This window comes from Heterocephalus glaber, unplaced genomic scaffold, assembly GCF_053883595.1.
Source record: "Heterocephalus glaber isolate CG9 unplaced genomic scaffold, H.glaber_assembly_v1.0 deba00001463, whole genome shotgun sequence".
Lineage (NCBI taxonomy): Eukaryota > Metazoa > Chordata > Mammalia > Rodentia > Bathyergidae > Heterocephalus > Heterocephalus glaber.
The window spans coordinates 2,171,639-2,184,609 of NW_028258310.1; positions in this window are offsets into that span (position 1 = coordinate 2,171,639).

A 12,971-nucleotide genomic window follows, 5' to 3' on the forward strand; every position below is an offset into this window, starting at 1 on the left:
AATGAAATCTGTTTGATTGGCTTTTCCCTGTTTTCCTTGTGAGAGGCAATCCAAAAGAGGAAGGTATTTAGATGTGATATTGACCTTGAAAGGTCCATTTACTAGATATGTTCTTACAAAATAATTGACTCCTTAATTTTTACAGAACCATATATTTAACTATTTTTCCCAACTCTCCATTATTAACTTTTTTTTTCTTTTATCCTAGAAATATTTTTTCTGTTTTCTGGCCAATTCATCATCAATTATGAATTCTCTACATGGGATTTATAATTTGTTAAGAAATATGAAAATTCCTTATCAAATTAACTTAGTTTTAATCAGATATTGAAAGATAAACTATGGCTTTTTGAGGACTTACCATGTGTCAAGGCCTGGACTAATGGCGGTACACATTTATACAATATTCATTTTATCCTCATAATAACCTTCTAATATACATATTACCATATCCATTCAGGGTGAATAAACTGAAGGCAAACACTTTTCATTTTTTAACCCAAAGATTCTTAGACAGTAATAAAAGTAAAATTTTATCCCAGATACAACAAATTGTATGAGACTGCAAGTCATGCTCTAACAGCATGTATTAACCATCATTTATATCTATCATTTTTGAGCGTGCATTAAGTGCTATAACTCTGCTGGACATTTTGAATTCATTCCAGATGAACTCACCAAAATTCAGAGATGCTAAATAACTGTCTAAATCAGTAGTCTCCAACTTTTGGGCACTAGAGACTGGTTTAGTGGAAGACAGTTTTCCCACAGACTGAGTGGAGGGTATTGGGGCTGGCTTTGGCATGACTCAGCACAGTATATTTATTGTGCACTTTATTTTTATTATTATTACATTGTAATATATAAATAAACAATTACATAACTCAGCAGAATCATAGGGAATCCTGAGCTTGTTTTCCTGAGTCTAGACAGTCCCATCTGGGGGTGATGGGGGACAGTAACACACAAAGTGTGTTGCTTATATGTAATGTACTCCATAATCTCATTGTGGCTGTTGTCACTGCCAAAAATTCTGCTTCACAAAGATAGGATGTTGGAAACGGAAAAAGGCATTTTAGTGTTTTTGTGGAAATGACAGGATATTCCACTTTGACTTTAATCCAAAATATATGGAGATTTGAAGTTGTCTTGAACATACTTATAAGGTCACTGTCATTTGTGATCTCAAGAAGTTGATCCCCTTCTAGAGTGGACAAACTTGATTCAGCTGGCTTATTCACAAGCGGATTGTGGATCCATTCTTTTTCAGTTTGAAGGTCTTTCATGATTGGGAAGTAATGCTCAAACTCTTTTGAATGCTAAGATAAGTGCTGATACATCAGCTTGGAGGAAGAAGGCCTTGGCCCAATTACTTTCAAAATCTCTGCTAGTGTTTGAAACAGATCAAAAGTCTCAGTGCTCACTTACCACTCCCTTAACTTCAGTTTGGCTTTGAATGCAGCCACTTTATCTGCCAACTTGACCACAGTTGTCAGTCTATCCTGAAGTAACAGATTGAATTCCTTCAGCAGATTGAATATGTCATATGAGTAACCAAATTTTGCGGCCCATTCTATGTCACTGAAATATGCTCCAATGGTAACTGTTTTTCTAGTAGAAGTCTACAATGGCCCTCATAATTCAAAAACTGGCCAGTGACCTACCTTTAGAAAGCCATCTTATTTCTGAGTATAAGAGAAGACATGTATGCTCTGGGTCCACTCCTCACAGAGCTAAGTGGACAGCTGTGAGTTAAGAGCACATGTTCTAATGTGGTTGCTAATTTTAAACATATCCTGAAAAACATTATGGAGTCCAGGTAACATTTTTTGGCTAGGCAAATTTCTGTATGGATGAAATATAGCATTTGTTTCTTTACTTATTTGGTTAGGATCTGCTTGTGGGCTTACCAAAACTGTGACCAAGAGAAGTGTGCAGTGTGGGAAAGAGGGATAGATGAAAGTGTTAAAGAAAAAAATACATGGAGCACACGTGAACTAAAATAAGCGTCAGATTCTGACTCAAAGCCTGCCACCAGATGCAGCTGTACAACTGAAGTACATCAACTCACTTGTTGTGTAGCCCCATCCCTAACAGAAAAATACATGGAGCACACATGAACTAAAATAAGTGTCAGATTCTGACTCAAAGCCTGCCACCAGATGCAGCTGTACAACTGAAGTACATCAACTCACTTGTTGTGTAGCCCCATCCCTAACAGGCCACAGACTGATACAGGTCCATGGTCCAAGGCTTGGGAGCCACTCTTCTAAATGGCCTAATAGCTTATGAGTAGCAAAAGGTGAGTTCAAAATCAGCCGTATTCTCTCCAAGTGTACAAATGACCACAGTTTGTTCCAATCTTTAGGAAGAGTATTTGGGGTTTTCTTGGAATGACTGAAAGACCGACAGCTCCCTCAGTGCCCAGGATCTCTATGGGCAGAAAGGAGGGATTTTAATACTACAGAATTTTTCAGTGTGTGGAAGGTAACAATTTTGATACAGCTGTGAGAACCCTTGTCCACATGTTGTTTACTCTATGCATAATTTATTCCAGGTACTTCTGAATGCCATATGGCCAAAATTTCTTACATATGAAAATTAGCTCTATTTATTCCTTTTCTGAGTCTTCAACTCTTTCATCCTTAATGTTCTTTTTATTAAGTGAACAGTTATAAGCACTTATCCTAAGTCATTTTTAACTTTCCTTTTCATTTCTTTTTGCAAGAGCAGGGAGATAAAAATCTATATTAACTTAAAGACTTAGTTTATTAATACTGCAGTATTTAACAAACCATGCCTATTTGATTAGATATCAAGCAGAATTCCCTCTGTTGTTAGTTCAGCAATATTGAAGGAGTAGCCTTAAGATTTTAAAAATTCATTTTAGCTAGCAAATATCAAGTACTGTATGCCTAAGTCAAATCAATGTTTTGAATAGATATTCTTCTCAATGGGTTCCATTCATCATATCAATTTAGATAGCTGCTGTGGCTAGATACTACCTAGGACTTTTGAGGTAGTAGCTGTATACACAGCTCTCCATGACTCTTGCTATTCATACCCTTGCATAGTGTTCAGTGTGGCCTGGATCTAGTGCTTTAGGTCCGAGTAGAATACAGCTAAAATTATGGGTGCCTTTTCCATTATCAGATTATAAAAGAGACTGACTTTTACTTTACCAAAACTCTCTCTTTTGCTAGTTCTCTCTCCTGCCCTTTCACATGCTCACTCTGAAGAAGCTGCCATTTTGTGCTCTATGGGAGAGCGTACTTGGCAAGGAAAAAGGGAGATGTTTGATCAAAATCTTGTGAGGTACTAAGGCTATTGTCCAACATACCATGAAGCCCTGAAGCCTGTAAATAACCATGTAAGTGATTTGGGGAGCAGATTCTGCCCATTTGAGCCATGAGATGACAGCAGTCAGATGAGAGACCCTGTGCTGGAGGACCCAATTACTTTCACCCAGGTTCCTGACCCAAAGTCTAAGAAGGTAAATGTGTGCTAAGTTTTGGGAGCCATTTGCTCTTCAGCCATAGATAATTAATATAGATTTGGGTCCTGGAGTAGAGTGCTTCCAAAACAGATTTCTAAAAATGTGGAAATGGTATTTTAAATAGGCATCATGTGAATGCTGGCAGAATGTTGAATAACATGATCAAGAAAGCTAAATTGTCTGGAGCAGATGGTTAATCAAGATGTAGACTTTGTAGTTGTTTCCACTGAAGGTCAAGAGGAAAGCAGAAACATGTTCTTAGGTACTAAAGAAATGGAAGAGTCTTGTTATGAATGGCAAAAAGATTGATGACACTATAGTCATATGCAAGGGAGGATATTTGCCTAAAGAGTTAAGTTAGTGACTTCATTGAGATTTCCAAGAAAAGTGTCATAGGAGCTCCTTGGCTTCTCACTGTGTCTTAGTTACTTTTCTCTCCTTGCTGAGACAAAATACTTGACATCTAAAGTTAAAAGAGGAAAAGTTTACTTAGCTCGGTTTGTAGAAGTTTCAGTCCATAATCGGCTGGCTCCAGGGCAGGGTAGCATGGCAGACAGGCATTGCAGAGGAGAAACACTTCAGGGCAGGAAGAAGGTAGCAAACCAAACAAGGGACAAGATAAGCCTCTTTCTGTCCCTTATATTGTATCCAGGCTATGGGGGTTAGGGCAGTATCAAACCATTTAGTGGACTGATTTAGTAATCACCCACCCTTAATCCTGGCATCCCAAATCCTAGCATTGTACCAAGAATCAATCACACACTTTATGTTCCACCCCACAAAATCAGAATACACATTCTTTTCAGCTGCATATGGGTCATTCTCCAGAATAGACCATATGGTCGCACATAGGTCATGTCTAAGTAAATGTAAAAGAATTGAAGTTACCCCCTGTATTTTATCAGACCGTAATACAATAAAATTCAAGATCAATAACATAAGAAACGACAAAACCCCCACAAACACATGGAAACTGAATAACACCCTCTTGAACAACCAATGGGTCACAGAAGAAATTAAAGAAGAAATTAAATAATTTCTACAAATAAATGAAAATGCCACTACAACATACAGGAATCTATGGGACACAATGAAAGCAGTTCTATGCAGGAAATTCATAGCAGTGAATGCCCAAATAAGGAAAACAGAGAAAACTCAGATAAATAACCTAATGCAGAACCTCAAGCTGCTAGAAAAAGAAGAGTATAACAAATCCAAAGCTTGTATAAGAGAGGAAATTATAAAGATCAGAGCATAAATCAATGCAATGGAGACTAAGAGAACAATACAAAAAAAAATCAATGAATCAAGGAGTTGGTTTTTTGAAAGAATAAATGAAATTGATAAGCCTTTAGCCAACGTTATCAAAAAAAGGAAAGAAAAGGCACAAATACATGCAACTAAGAATGAAAAGGGTGACGTCACAACAGACCCAACAAAACTCCAGAGGATCATCAATACCTACTTTGAGAACCTGTACTCCAATAAAATGGAAAACACAGAAGAAATGGACAGATTCCTAGATACATATGAATTGCCAAAGTTAAATGAAGAAGATATAGAAATTCTAAACACCCCAATTACAATGAGGGAAATTGAAACTGTAATAAAAAACTTAGCAACAGAGAAAAGCCCAGGTCCTGATGGCTTCTCTGCTGAATTCTACAAGACATTTAAAGAAGAACTATTGCCATTACTCTTTAAACTCATCAAGAAAATTGAAAGGGAAGCAATACTTCCAAATTCATTCCTGGAAGCAAGTGTTACTTTGATTCCAACCAAGGAAAGACACAACACTAAAAGAGAACTATAGGCCAATATCCCCAATGAACATAGATGCAAAAATCCTCAACAAGATACTGGCAAATGGAATACAGAGGGTCATCAAGTAGATCACAAACCCTGACCAAGTTGGATTTATCCCAGGGATGCAAGGTTGGTTCAACATTTGTAAATCAATAAATGTAATACACTATATAAATAGAATCAAGGACAAAAACCATATGATCATCTCAATAGATGCAGAAAAGGCATTCGACAAAATCCAACACCCATTCATGATAAAAGTGCTACAGAAAATTGTAATAGAAGGTCTTTATCTCAACCTGATTAAGGCTATCTATGAAAAACCAAAAGCCAACATCATACTAAATGGTCAAAAACTGAAAACATTCATGCTGAAATCAGGAACAAGACAAGGATGCCCACTATCACCACTCCTGTTCAATATAGTTCTGGAAACATTAGCCACAGCAATTAGAAAAGAGAAAGAAATAAAAGGAATAAAGATAGGAAAGGAAGAAGTGAAACTGTCATTATTTGCTGACAATATAATACTTTACATAGAAGACCCAAAAAACTCTGCCAAAAGACTTCTAGACTTAATTGACAGATTCAGTAGAGTAGCTGGATACAAGGTCAACACTCAGAAAACAATTGTCTTCTTGTACACAATAACAGACTCTCTGAGAGAGAAATTAGGGAAACATTTCCTTTTAAAATAGCATCCAAAAAAATGAAATATCTAGGAATTCATCTGACAAAGAAATCAAAAGACCTCTACACTGAAAACTACAGCACTCTGAAAAAGGAGATTGAGGAGGATATAAGAAAATTGAAAGACATTCCTTGTTCCTTGGTAGGAAGAACCAATATAGTGAAAATGGCCATACTTCCAAAACTACTATATAGATTCAATGCAAGGCCAATTGAAATTCCAATAATATACTTCACAGAACTAGAGAAAACAATCCAAAACTTCTTTTGGAACCAGAAGAGACCTAGAATAGCAAAAGCAATTCTAAGCAACAGAGACATGGCTGGGGATATCATTATCCCCAACTTGAAACTATACTACAAAGCTACTGTGATAAAAACAGCATGGTACTGGCAAAAGAACAGGCCTGAGGATCAGTGGAATAGATTAGAAGATCCAGAAACAACTCCAGACATACTCAGCCACCTCATCTTTGAAAAAGGAGCCAACTACCATCATTGGAGGAAAGACAGCCTATTTAATAAATGGTATTAGAAAAACTGGATTTCAACCTGCCAAAGATTAAAACTAGACCCATATCTACCACCACGCACTAAACTAAGATTGAAATGGATTAAAGATCTAAATATTAAAACAGAAACACCAAACTTGCTGGAAGGTAAGTTAGGTAGAACTCTGGAAGATATTGGCATAGGAAAAGACTTCATGAACAAAACTTCAGTAGCACAGGAACTAGCAGAAAGAATCAACAACTGGGATCTCATCTTATTAAAAAGCTTCTGCACTGCAAAACAAACCACCAACAGAGCCAACAGACAACCTACAATGTGGGAAAAAAATTTTAGCAGCGGTGCCTCAGACAAAGGAGTACTATCTAGAACATACAAAGAATTGAAAAAAAAACAGAACCCCTAAATTCAAAGACCCAATTCAAAAATGGGCATCTGAAATGAACAGACACTTCTCAGACAAAGAAATAAAAGCAGCAAACAAATATATGAAAAAATGTTCAACATCACTGGTCTTTCGAGAGATGCAGATGAAAACACCACTGAGATTCCACCTCACCCCACCAAAAATGGCTTCTATCAAGAAATCAACCAATAACAAATGCTGGCGAGGGTATGGGGAGAAAAGAGCCCTTCCCCATTGCTGGTGGGAATGTAGACTGGTGCAACCACTCTGGAAATCAGTATGGAGATACCTCAAAGAACTAGGACTAGAGGTCCCATTTGACCCAGCTATTCCCCTACTGGGTATCTTCCCAAAAGAATTAAAAGAATCATACCACAGTGATATATGTGCACCCATGTTCATAGTGGCACAGTTTGTAATAGCTAAAGCTTGAAAGCAGCCCAAGTGCCCATCAACTGGAAACTGGATAAAGAAGATGTGGGGTTTTTTTATAAAATGGAGTACTACTCAGCCACGAAGAATGAAAAACTAGAGTCATTTATAGCTAAATGGATGCATATAGAGGGGATACTCTGAAGTGAAATAAACAGGACACAAATGTGTAAATACTGAATAGTTTCTCTAGCGTGAGGGACTGATAGTGTAAACAAGTGTTAAAATGAGTAAAATGAATATTGGATAATTTGAAACAGGAAAAAAAGTCCAAAGATGAAGAGGTGAAGGGAGGGGAAGGGGAAAGGAAAGGTAGGAAAAGAGAAAAGAAAAAAAAATGGAAATGATGTGTGTGTAAATAGGGAAGGGTGGAGGGGGTGGAGGACACACAGTTAATGGGGAAAAAATAAGAATCAAGATACATCATGTACAGGTACAAGCACCCAATGATAAATGTAAACGTGTTGTATACCTAAAATGTACCAATAAAAGAACTTAGAAAAAAAAATCACACACTCTAGATTCAGCCACTTCTGAAAAAGCACCACCTAAGACTACATGAGACTTTTGAGGGGACACCTACACACAAGCCAAAACACAATGCTTATACTAAAATGTAAGACAGAGAAAGAGAAAAATAGGTAGAAACATAATTAAACAAGAATGACTTGTAACTTAATGGTTTTGAAAATTTTCAACCTCAAAATTCTAAAAATAAAATGTGGTACTGAGGGCCAGGGATTTAGCTCAGTGGTTCCACCGCCTGCCTCAAAAGGTCCCACGTTTGATCCCTGGTACCAAAAAAAAAATGTGGTACTGAACACTGTTGGCAAAATGTAGCCTAGGGAAGCTCAACCAGAGAAAAATTTGAGGGTGTAACTGCAAACTAAAGACTTCAGAAAGATCAACTGAATTAACATCCAGTCACACAAAAAGATTCAGGATGTATCTCATTGGTTCTTTTAAGCAAGCAGTATGGTCTCTAGGAAGATCAAGAACAATGTCTTTCAGTTGCTTTGGCTGGAGCTAGTGACTGAAGTACAGGAGACATTTGTTGCTTCGGGGTGTGTGTGTGTGTGTGTGTGTGTTAGTGTGTGTGTGTGTTGGTTTTAGTGGAGTAAACACCAATAGAGTTCCTACAAGGCCCACAAAGTTTTGGAGAAAACTATAGGAAATACATTGCTAGTCCTCCTGAAAGGGCAAAGAAATCATACAATGAAAAGAAGAGTTGTGTGCCCCAAAATTATGCTGTCAGAAGTAGATGAAAAAACCCATTCACAAACCGGAAAAAAAATGAAGACTCCAAGAAAAGAACCGAGGTATTCAAATGGTAGAGCTGGGAACCATAGAGGACTATTTTTAGTACTTAAAATCTAATACAGAAATTGTAACATTTATCCAGCTGGTTTTCAGAATTGTTATGGCCCAGTGACTCTTTCTGTGTACGATTTCCTTTCTTCTGAATAAGAGTTTGTAAAATGGTTATCATATGCCTGTCCTGCTGTTTTGTGGCGAGTGTGTTGTGGCAGGTAGCTCGCTTGTCTCTAACTTGTAGTACTACAGTTGGAGAAATGTGCTCAAGGAACTACACCAAAACCCTCGTCCACACAGGGCTTTATTTAGACGATAAGCCTCAGGTGTGTGAAGTAATGTGATAAAACGAAACTTCGGAAGATCTTGGTGAGGGTGAGGGTATTTTGCATGTGAATGGGATTTGTCTGGTTGGGGAAGGGGAAGCTTCCTACTGGTAGGAAACTTCTAACATAGCTCTCAATGATCTATCCCTCCCCTTTGGTATTTATGTTCTTCTCCCTGTCAATGTGGTCTGGACCCAATGACTTGCTGTAATAAATAGAAATGTCAAAAGTGATGGACAATTACTTCCCTGATTAGGTTACAAAGACTGTGACTTCTTTCCTTCTAACAAACCCTGTCTTTTTGATATTCTCTCTTGCCCTCTACCTTTGATTTGATGAAGCAAGTTGTCATTATGTGAGATGCTCAATGAAGTTGCCCATGTCATAAAGAACCAAGGGAAAATCTTTGGCCAGCAGCATTTGAGGAACAATGGGTTAGTCCAGTGGTTGCAAATCTATGGCACACATGCTGCAGCAGGCTGTAAAAGGTTTGCCATCACTGATTTAATCCAATAGCCTGTAAGGAAATGAATCGTGCCAAAACCATGAGCACAAAGTAGGATGATATGGTTTCCAATCATGCCTTGAGATCATGGTGGCTATATTAAGAGGCAGAGTTGGAGAACACTGACCTAGAAACACTATGAAATAATAAAATGTGCATTACTTGAAGCTGTTGAATCTTGAGACAATTTATAACAAAAAGATAACATATTATTTCATACTTCTGTAAGAGTTATACTGAGTCCTGCTTTGCTTGGATTGGGCTACCCAGGAAGTTTTTTGCATCCCCAGGTGAACACTACTTCCTCCATATTTTTAAGTCCATATTTTGAAACTTGGAACTCATTTATTTTAATTTTTATTCCTTAGAAGGCAAAAGTTTATCTTCTTTAGAAATATAATCCCCCTGCTCTTGGGATGTCACTGTGAAATCATTTTCCTGTCTTTTTTTCTTAGGTCTTCATTTGAACTTTAAATATATTGACAGACAAGAGTCTGTCTTCACTTTCAGGATCTATATTTTTATTGCAAATTTTATGTATTTTTATAATTATTAAAGTAAGAGATGTGTAGTAATTGGTAGCATCTATAATGTTTGATAACTTCAATAATAACTTTTATTTAACAAATGGTTAATCTGCCAGACAGTGCTAAGACCTGTACATGAGTTATATCACTTAAAAGTAAAAGCATCTATCATTTCTAATTTTACCTACTATTCTATGTTTCCCACTTTGTAGATTAGAAAATGGAATTTTAGGGAAGTATGCAATTTACATCACACAGATAATAGAAAATAGAGTCTATCACCTTGAACCTGGAAAATCCATCTCTAGAGGCCATGCTTGCATACTGAGAAGCAGAAGGAAAATTTAAATAATGTCACCACATGAATATTACCATCAGAAATAATATCTTTTTTACAACGTGGTACTGGTGATTGAACCCAGGGGCTTTGCGCTGAGCTATGTCCCCAGCCTTTATAGAAAGTTTTAAAAAATATTTTGAGAAAAGTCTTGATAAGTTACTAAGTTACCCAATCTGGGCTCCAATTTGTGATCCTGCTGCCTCAGCCTCCCAGAGTGCTGGAATTACAGGTGTGTGCCAACATGCCGGGAAGTAATGTTCTTCAATTCAAGTAATGTCTTTCATTGACCTTTATGACTTACTTAGTTTGTTTATTTTTTAATGCATATATATTTTATAAAGGAAATATTTCTGGTTTCTTAATTTAAAATTGTACTATATACTTTTTATATGCTATGTTTTTGGAAACATGGTTTTGTATAAAATATTCTGGTCTATATCTTCATTTAAAATCAAAATTGTTGAACATGTCTATAAATTGTACTTAATACTACTTCCATCTTCTTAATGTGAAGATTTATATTAAACAATGTAATCTTTAATTACATGTTTCATGCCTGATTATTTTCTTAGTCTAAATTTTTAGAAATGAAAATACTAGGTCACATGTACAAACATGTTTAAGGAAATTGATATATACTAAGAAAATGATTTTTAGAAAGGGAAAAATAAGTCATGTTCCTTTAGACAAAAGTGTTTGTCTGTCTTCTGAAATCTATAGAATTTTTATGTTTTCAAATATTTAAATAAAAAGTTAATCTCAAAATCATTTTAGTTTATTCTTATCAAGTAAAAGTTATCTGGAGTTTTACTATTTATTCCTAAAATGACTAATTAATCCTGTGTTTATCAGGGCAAGAAGAAGAAGAGAGAAAAGTGGAGAGTGTATATGAAAGGTAGGCTGCAGGGTTTAGGGGAATGAAAAGGTGAGACAAGTGAGAAACAACGTAGAATTTTAAGTATAGAAATCATAGGACAAGAATTATATTTCCAAAGGTTATTCTGAAAGCAAAGTACAGAATAAATTTGCAAAATAGGAATAGAGTGGATGGGTAATGCAGTTAATACCTTGGTTCACAGTCATTTTTGTTTGCAAACAGTTTGGTTTGCAAACAAAAGGATTTGGCCAAATTTTGCTTCTGTTCACAAACTCCAGGTCAGGTGACAAACAGGACCATGGCCACCTTCCCCACACAAACACAAACACATCCATCTTCCCCAGAACCCTAAAACAAATTAAGTTAGTGACTGAGGTGCCACTTTATTCAAGTGAATATATCATGTAAAGGTACAAATTCCCAATGATGAATGTCATCATATTGTATAACTAAAGTGTAACAGTAAAATTAATGAATAAAAAAAAAAGTCAGTTAAGAAGCTAGTTTAGTAATCAGCACAAGAAAATGAGGATCAAAACAAGTTACAACCAAGCTAGATTCATGAAAGTAGAGATGGACACACACCTGTAATCTCAGCACCCTGGGAAGCTGAGACAGGAGGATCACAATTCTAGTCCAGCCTAGGCAATTTAGCAACTTAGTAAGATGCTGTCTCAAAATAAATAAAAACCAAAGGGCTAGGATGTAGCTCAGTGTAAATAAATAAATAAATAAATAAATAAATAAATAAATAGCAGGAATGATCATTGCCGTATCATCCTTAATAGATATTGAGAAAAATAGGCCCTAAAAGGCATCATTCTCAATGATGAGAATCTAGGTGACCTTGGAAAGAGAAATTCCTATGAAGATGTAATTACAGCTCAGACATTTGAAGACTATTGCAAAGTATGTCAAGATTATATTTCAAAGAATGAAAAAGGTGAATGAAGCTGAAGATAAAACAAGAAATGAAAGAATAAATCATTAAATTATTATGTTCCATTCCTGTAATAGGTAGAATAGTGCCCCACAAGAAGTTCAGTGTAGTTTTTAATCTGTATATATGATAATTAACTTTATAAAGTCTTATAAGATAAATAACTGAGTCTGATGCTGGAAAAATAAAAGGGGTAGAGAAAAGGGAAAAGTAGAATTGATATGTTAGGTACGTCTACCACTTCTCTAGAGTGAATATAATCAGTATGTACTTCAAACATGGACTAAGAAAAGTCCAAAAATTAAAACAAGAAATTCATATCCTAATGTCAGGAACTTAGGAATATGTTGTCTTACATGGCACAAAAGATGTTTTACAGATATGATTAAGTTCAGGATCTTAAAATGGGGAAATTATCTGGGATTATTCAGGTGGACCCAATGTAGTCACAGAGCTGAGATGAGATGGTCAATATCAAAGAAGGAAATACGTTAACAGAAATGTGTTTCCAGATGTAGCCTTTACCCAGGGAGTGTGAACGGCTGCTGAATGTCAGAAAAGGTAAGGAACAGATTCTACCTCTAATCCTCTAGAAAGGGAGGAACTCTGCTAACACTTCAAATTTAGCCCCATAAAAACCATTTTGGATTTCTGTCTTTCAGAACTCTATAAACAATTGTGTTGTTTTAAACCGCTAAATTTGCACTAATTTGTTACAGCAGCAACAGGAATCTGATGTGGTTGTCACTGTGGTTGGGATGTTGCTCAGTGCCCAGGGACTCACGTGTTGGGAGTCCCATCACCT